The 8377-nt window shown below is 41.5% G+C and overlaps 1 protein-coding gene across 2 annotated transcripts in view; it reads left to right on the top strand.

Moving 5' to 3' along the window:
• The window catches only part of NUMB (NUMB endocytic adaptor protein), a 92078-nt gene that overhangs the window by 133 nt on the left and 83568 nt on the right, over positions 1-8377 (top strand). The gene's annotated exons all lie outside the window — the stretch shown is intronic.

Here is an 8377-nt window from a genome sequence, read left to right as displayed (position 1 = left end):
GGGGCCGGAGGGGATGAGGGGGGGCCGGGGTACTCCGGGAAAGTGCGTGCGGGGGCGGTGGGCGACGTGGGGGCACCCTCCGGTCCCCGCCCCGGCGGGGGGCGGTGGGGTGGGGCGCGATCCCCGCGGTGCGGTGGAGCGGGGGCCCGGCGCAGGTGGAGCCTGCGGGGGGCGGCCGCGGCACCGAAGGGCCCTGCGGCGAGCACCGAGCCGCCGGCCCGAGGAAGCGACCCCCGGGGCGGCGCCGCTTCATGGGATTCTCCCGGGGCTGCCTCCTGTGCCTGCGGTCTCTCCTAGGCCTTGAATCCCAGCCAGGTTTCCGTCAGAGGGTCCCTCCGGCGCGGCCGCTCCCGGGCGCTTTGTATCGCTTGCCGCCCCTGCGTGGCCGTGGGAGCGAGCGGGGGCTCCGGGAAGTAGGGGCTTCCCGAAACCCGCTGCCGCCTTCAGCGGGGCTGGGGCGCTGTGAAGTTCGGGAGGCGTCGGGACGAGGCTTTTGGGCGATGGTGCTGACGACCCAGTCTGGCAGCGGGAGTTGTAGGGGAAAGGGCCCCCGTGAGCAGCGGGGCTCGTCTCTTTTCACCCGGTTCGTGGCTTGGCCGGTGCCTCAGTGCGTGTGCGGCAGCTCGCCAGGCTGCACAAAGGAACAGCCGGCCGGGTTCGGCCCGTCCTGCGGGCTCAGGAGGGATGGATGAGCAACAGCGTGCGGGGCGGGGGCTGCGGTGGGCCCGGGGAGCATCGCCCCGCTCCGTGCTCGGTCGGTCACCAAGGGTTAAATGCAGCTCCCGTTCGGAATGCTCTGAACTCCTTTTATTGCGCTCGTGGAGATGAACAGTCTTCAAGAATGAAATGATGTATCCCTCACAGTAGAGTTCATGTCTTGCAGCAGCTCTGATCTACAACTCCTTCGGTCCAGTAGATTTATATAACCTGCTCAGTAATGTTTGATGGAATGATAAGGGAGCCTTCCTGTGTGCTGCTGTGTTTTTTGTGTTGTTGTCAATATTTCCTAATCCAGCTGTCCGGAGTAGGAGAAGCTTATAGCTGTCAACAGTGTATAATTCTAGCATTTAAGGGATTTTGTTTTGCTCTCGTTTTGTGTTTTTGATCATTCTGCATCTTGAGATAGGCTCCTGAATGAGGAGAATGAATAAAATGGAAGGCACAGTCATTCTCTTTGGCTACAGTAATACTCTAGGTATGACTTGTAACAAAAAATGTAAATATTTAAATGGATTTCTGACTCAGTTCTATTTGACTTATTGATCTATGGTTACTGCTAAAATGGTCTTTATGATTATGCAGAAGTTAATAGTTACCATAGAGAAAAGATTGTTTTTCTGTTCATCAGCGAGTGTTTTCCATTTCTTCATCTCTTGGCATTGTCTGTGGAAGTGCTGTTTTTTTCCCTTAGCAGAAGTCTTACAGAAGAAATAAGAATGTGAGTGAAGTCCAAAACAATGAATTTCAGATGTGCTCAGCCTTGCCTGTGATTCTAGGAGTCTTGGTACCCTGAGTTATCCTACAGTAAAAGCTTTTTAATCTCTAATTTCATATAGTGTTGGTTTTAAGTCTCAGTGAAAATTCAGATTTACAGAACTCTAAACCTAACACATAAAAGATTTTTTTTTTCCTAAAGTATACATGTGAAATGCAATTCAAATGAACCATTTAAATCCTTACTAGCAGAAAATCTATTTTTCATCCTGGGAATTACTTTCCTGCATTTATTATTTAGCTTAAACGTGTGGAAACTGAAGGCGCATGTAAACTAGACAGAGTAGACAAGTTTGTTTATCTTCTCACGTAGTGTTGTGAAACCTTCTGATTTTTTGTTAGTAGTTTGACAGCATTATGCATTTAGGAAGAAAAAAGCCTGAACCAACAAGCCACACTGGGCTCTTAAAACTTGCCAGACTTCTAAGTCTCACATTTTGTATTTTGATAGAACCGCTTGGTGTTGGAATGATCTGTAAGTAATTCTCTTTCCTACCATAATGGATATGATGGGATAAAAACTTTCTGAAATGGTAGTGAAAGTCTTTGCAAAAAGTCCTTCCTTCCCCAGGAACAGAAGCTATTGGGAAAAACATAGAGATTTTTTATTGTGTGTTTGTGAGAGCCTGTTACAGCACTGAAGTATGTCTTGAATTCTGCCTATAACTGGTTTTATTCCACTAGTAATATTGATGGAACTGCACAGCATTGGACAAAAAATTGCTCTAATGCTATAGAAATTTAATCATTTGTACTCTAGAAGAGATGTTTTACAGAAACTGTCAAGTAAGAGATTGACAGCCTGAGCTGGTCTAATTGATGACTTTGAAGTTGTATCCTACTTATTGTGTTCATGTACTTGTCTGATACTCTGCTGACTTTGTTCTTTTCTGTAAGGGAGAGGTCAAAGTTTACTTATATTTTTATTTGCTTTGCCAGCTTATCAAGCAAGCTTGGTTTAAACTAGTGTGAAATCTCGTCCTTAGTCTTGTTTTTGAAGTTTGCTTTGATCAGTGAACATATATTAAAATTACAGATTTCTTGTTAAGTCTCAATTGATCTCAAAATATTAATAAGTGAAATTGGAGCATATTGCCTTTCTTTTCCTGCAGAATACCAAGCATAAATTCAATCAAGCTAAGACTTAACATGTCCTCTACAGTCATATTATTGAATTACCACCAGAGCAGCTTTGATTTTTCTGCCGATGCTTTCACCAAAAGGATCTGTTTTCCCCTGTTAGTCTTTCTTTGCTGATCCAGCTGAAAATGGCCGTACAGAAAAATGTTAAGCTTCAGTTGGATCAACTGCCTGAACTGACTTCATGCCTATACAAATGTTATTGCTTGCATAGGAGGAGGAGGAGGCTGTGACTACTCTTTGCTGAAGCAGCTTAATTTTAGTTTTTCCTAATAGTTCTGCCTTGTCAATAGACTTAGCAGCTTAAACTGAACCTCTGGTGGTCGTGTCTCCTTCTTGACTGTGCATCTTCAGCTGCTGGCCAGGAGGCCTTTGTAGCTGTGAGTTAAGTGAAGTCAGGGAGTTAATCAGGTAGTTAATTGCTTTTTTTTTTTTTGTTTTGTTGAATTTTGGCTGGATCATGTATCTGAAGTGGCTGATCATCCAGGTCGGGGGGTGGAAATGGGACTTACGTTGAAGTGGGGTTGGAGATGGGGCTCTGATTGGTAGCTCTGATAGAAATTTCCTTGGGCTTTTCTGGAACCATACATTTCCATCAGCATGACCTGGGTTAACAAGGACCTATAGCAAACTGTTTCAAGCTGGCTTGGCAGGTAAAAATCATAATAAATTGGAGAGTGTTCTTCCGTTTCTCTCAGCTGGCACGTTGATGTGGGTGGTAACAGTAATGAGCAGAGGATGCGGAACTAGGGATGTGCTCAGCACAGCAACCTCAGACTGACACAGCTGTGTCTGGAAGGGGATCTGTTCTCATCCTAAGGGTGGGATCCATCAAATGCTCATTTTGAGCTCATGTTCTTTATGGTGTATAGTTAAAACAGATGTTGCATCAGAAATAACAAAATTTTAATAATAAGCAAGATCAGGAAGACTCTTCTGTTGTGCTGTGCAGGATGTGGTTTTTGTTGTTGTTTTGTGGGTTTTGTTTGTTTTTCTTTTTTTTTTTCCTTTTTTCTTTTTTATATTCCTTCATTTTTATTGAGCAGGACTTGCAACTGGCAGATATCAGTTTGGATGTATAAATGGCATCATGTCATATGTAGCTGCAGTTAGACATTCATCCAGACTCCTTTGAAGCGTGTGGTTAGGCGATAGCTCTGAAAATGTGAATTGCTTTGTTTGGTATTTGTCTTACATAGTAATTCTTTGTGGAATCCTGGTGTTCTGTAGTAGTAATTACCAGATGTGATGGCTTAAAGATGTTTCTGTAAGGCAACTTCTGTTTCCACAGAGTTGTGACTGAAAGTGTGTCAGGACAAATTCATTTGTGTGTGAGAAATTGCTTGAAAGGAATATGTATGCCAAAATGTAAAGGTGCTCTTGAGGAAAATATAAAGCCATTAATTTCAGAGTCTGGGGATCTGAAACAAGCTCTTGGCTTCTTTGAGTACTGAGTCTGTAGGATTTTTTTAGATTTTGCTGGTGGGCTTTGATACTGAAGCCAGAACCAAAGTTGTTACCTTTCTTAGGTGAAACCGTGGTTTCAAGTACAGCGTATTAAGACTTGGACCAAACTGTTTGGAATCTTTTTCTGATTACTTTTCCTTTTCTGGGAAATAACAAACTGGAACTTCCTGGTGAACTGGTTTATAAGCAGTACTGTAGGTATACCTAGAGAGTTTACTCTTCAGAACTGCTTTCTGTAGGTGTGTGCTTGGTCATTGGCCTGGGCTTGTTCAGTGATCTAAGAGCTGCAAGTGTTACTGAGACTAAGAAAAAACATGTACTTGGCCAGAACCACTCTTACGCCGTGCTAGCTGTTCTAAGTTTGGATGTGACCACTCTTAATCAGTTTATTTTTCTGAGGCAAAAACTCCAAACATCAGTGATCTCTCTTTCCTTCTTTTTATGTTGTTTCAACTTCATTAATGCAATTCAAGCCTCTGTTGAGGCTCCAGTCTCAGTGGTGGACTGATATTAGACTGTTAAAGAAGCTTGTTTCTGTAATCCACCAGGACTAGAGATACCTTGGCATTTCCAATGTTGGCTGATGGGCACCACTGAGCATATAAGAGCCAAAGTCTCCTTGTTATTCTGTGTGTCTTGGAGTGCCAGTGGCTTGTAAATGCTTGGATCTTTAGTTAGCTGATATCTTTGTGTGTTGCCTTAAGATTTTGCGTGAGGATAGTCTTTTTTCAAAGGCATTAATTCATTGACTGCTGTAGTGAAATTCTGTGGAGACATGTGAAGGAATTTGTTCCCCATATGGAGGAATGACACAAATAGAAACTTGGTTCACAATTAATATAGGCTGGGTCTAGCTTTTGTTTAGTAACTAATGATAAAAGTGTTGGATTTATATTTTCCCACATTATAAGGGAAACGCATGTTCCTGCCTTCCAAATGTATTTAACAGCAAACTTCTAATTTTGTTCTTGCATGTTTTTTTCTGGAATTCAGTAGCAATAAAACAGTTCAAATGAAGCAAGGACCTGAATACCATAGTCTCATGAAACTTAATTGCTATTTTTTAAAATTTTTTCTCTCTAATATTTGTTTCTTACTCAAATTAATAATCTAAATTCTGTGGGGGAAAAAAGCAGTGGGTACCTTTTGTTACAAAAAGACAGTTGTTATTAATTTGATTTGTACAGGTGGCTGTAACTGCAGTACTATAGAGCTGTATAGGTCGTGCTTTGAGGGTTGTGGCTTCCTTATGTCTCAGCAGTGGGCCAGATGAATTTTCCAACCTTTTCCTGTGCTCTACTACTATGCCTTTAGCATATACTTTTTTTAAGGCTGGCTATTTTATTGTCAGAGTCTGCTTAACATAGTATTTCTGATGACTGTTTTTGATTTAAAAGAATGAGATGTGACACTGTTTCCAAAAAGCCTGTGAGGCTTAATCTGGTCTGAGAAAGAATTTACCCATCATTAGTGTGGTACTAGTCAAGGTTTAGTGCTTTGGGCTGGGCTGGGGTTCCTGTGCAGTTTTTTCCTTGTAGCTCTGATCAGTGCAGAGTCTGTATTTATGTTGAGTCATTGCATTTCAGGTTGAAATGTACATCACCTGTGTATCAAATTCCCTAACCCAGTCTGAAAATCTGAGTATGAGAATTAGATTGTCTAGTTTAAGGTCTTACATAAACCAGAGTTTACAGGAGTCAGTGGCTGTGATATTGGTTTTGCTGTTTGTATTTTAGCACATATTTACTGATAGAGTGGCTTTTTTGAGGTGTCTTTCCTTCCCCCTCAGCCCACCCAGTTGAATTATTAGTAAGCTAGTTAATAGTTATGATTATTTGTGTGCTCTCATATTAACAGACCTTGAACATTGTGAGAGTCTAATATTGATGTCCAATTTTGCTTGTGTCTATAAAGTTTGGTATTTCTGTGTAGGTTTCAGTGTCTGTGTGAGAAGCATCTTTTGTGTAATGTGCTCTTTCTTTAACTGGATTTGCACAGGGCAGCTTTGAAAGAGTGTCATGACGTTTGTATGTATATTTATTTACACATGAGGATTGCTTCCTCTCTTTTTTAAATGACATGAATTTGTCAGAGGCCATTTGCTGGTTTAAAGTGCTGTGCCATCTTTGAGCAATTGGGCATTCCTGTGTGTTCTCTTAGCTTGGTAGCAAAAAGCCAGCCTCCTGCAAGGGAACGAAGGACTGCAATTCAGTTGGCCTGTATATTTTTGGTAGGATATTTTCTGAAAGTGTCTGTAAAATAGCTGTGGTTTTAACAATCTTTTTGTCGCTGACTTTATGTATAAAATCTAAGCTATGGCTTGGATTTGCTCTGTGCAGCTGGCAAATAGAAGACAGTCACTGAATGCTTTGTCAGACTCTCTGCAGGTGTTATGGATAGGTGCATCATGCTGATATTAATGTGGATTGTTTATCATTGTAAAATTTGCTTGGCTCACACTCTAACAGCCAAAATACGTGAATATTTCTTTGCTGTCAGGTGGGGTAGGGTGCACCCCTTTAAGGAGGTATGTGCTGAGTACTATCTAAAAGTTTTCTTCATTCTTAGAAGTACAGAATTCGTATGTCAGAGGTGACTTTTATTGACCTATATGACATAATACAGATTCATGTCCATTATCTCACATTTCAGATCCAGTCCATACTTAACTTTTATTTTCAGTTGCAGTAAGTTGTTCTCTGCACAGTTAACTCTTGCTTTGAGCATAATTTATTTTGTCTGTTAGAGTTTGTTCTCAAAGTAGTCACTCTTATCCACAATGTTCAGCATCTTGTTCATGCACAGACCAGGAACATAACTGTTACTCAAAAACACAATGTCGTTTCTCTGACTACAGTATTTGTTGACTTAAGGGTGAGGACCCAATTTTGAAAATCCTTCAGTGTAAAGAATATTTATCATTCAAGCAGAGAAAAAAAAATCAGTTCTACCATATACTAATTTAAGTACTGTTAAATTGTTATTCTAGTACTGTAGACATAGTTCTTCCTTTCTTCTGGGGCAGGCAGTACTGAGATAGGAATACAGATACGTCAAAAATAATGAGGTCATGTGAACTGCAGAAATTTTATTCTTGATTTGGAAGTCCTAGGGAGGATAAAGAAGGCGATTATAGTAATAATAATAATTTTTGAGGAAATCCAGGATGAAAATCTTTCTGATTCTGTGTTGATTTCTTTATTGCTCATTTTTCTGCTTTAATTTCTTAATAATGTACTGCAGTGTTTTGCTATGAATGAGTATTATAACTTGGTTGGGGAAAAAAAAGTTTTCCACAAAACGGCTTGCCTTCTCCTGTTGCATATTTTCTCTCACTTGCTGGAATTTGGTTGATTTGATAGTGTATTGCTCTCTTTCCTCTCCTGCATTTCAGGCAAAAAAAAAACAAACGTATTCAGAGGTAAGCAACTTTTTTGGAATGTGATGTGTACTAGAATTTTCTGAGATGCTGGATGATGACTTATCTCCAGTCATGCCTGATGACAGCTAAACTTCTTGCACTTCTGAATTGCAGTTCAGTGTCCCAGGACTGCTTGATTGTATATTCCTTTCTCAAATTGAATAAATTATTTCCTTTTTCCAGGTTTGTTTTCAGCAGGATCAGCCCTGTTTTCACTTCTGCAAGCACCCTGGAGCTTTGGGTCGGGGACGACCAACAGAAGGGGTGTGTTGTTGCTAAAAGGAAATGACATGGATCCGGTGCATACAGCTAATGTAACCATGATGTAGTACATTTTTGGAATGGTCCTGCCCACCTGCCTCCCTCACCCTCCAAAGATCCCATCTGAGATGAAGATTATGCATTCAGGAGCTCTTCCTTAGAGTTTCTTCTAGATGCATAAGTGATTTCTGTGGCACAAATAGTTATGGCTCTGTCCTTTTGCAGTAGAGAAGCTTCTGTAGGTCCGATTATGTGAGCTGTAAACTGCTGATCGCCTTGTTACAGGAGCCAGGTTACAGAGATGGGAGCACATCTCAGCTCCATCAGTGACAGGACATCTCCAGGTACTGTCACATTGTTTAGTTGTCTGCTTCTAGGAGATACCAAGATTTTGTTTAAACCAACTGGGTCCTACTCACTGCCTTGGCTCTTGCTCCTCACATAGTGTGTCACAGTCTACCAGCACGAATTAGTTCTGTCTTCTTCCATAATGGCCCTAGAAGTTGGGGTTTCTGCAAGTGAAGGCTGTGCAGCCATCTGAGCACAAGTAAAGAGGGGTAACTAAAGGCATGTCTTCATTTTTCATGGTGTTAG

This window comes from Pyrgilauda ruficollis, unplaced genomic scaffold (assembly GCF_017590135.1).
Source record: "Pyrgilauda ruficollis isolate IOZ18807 unplaced genomic scaffold, ASM1759013v1 scaffold14, whole genome shotgun sequence".
NCBI lineage: Eukaryota > Metazoa > Chordata > Aves > Passeriformes > Passeridae > Pyrgilauda > Pyrgilauda ruficollis.
This window is presented reverse-complemented; position numbering and strand designations above follow the sequence as displayed.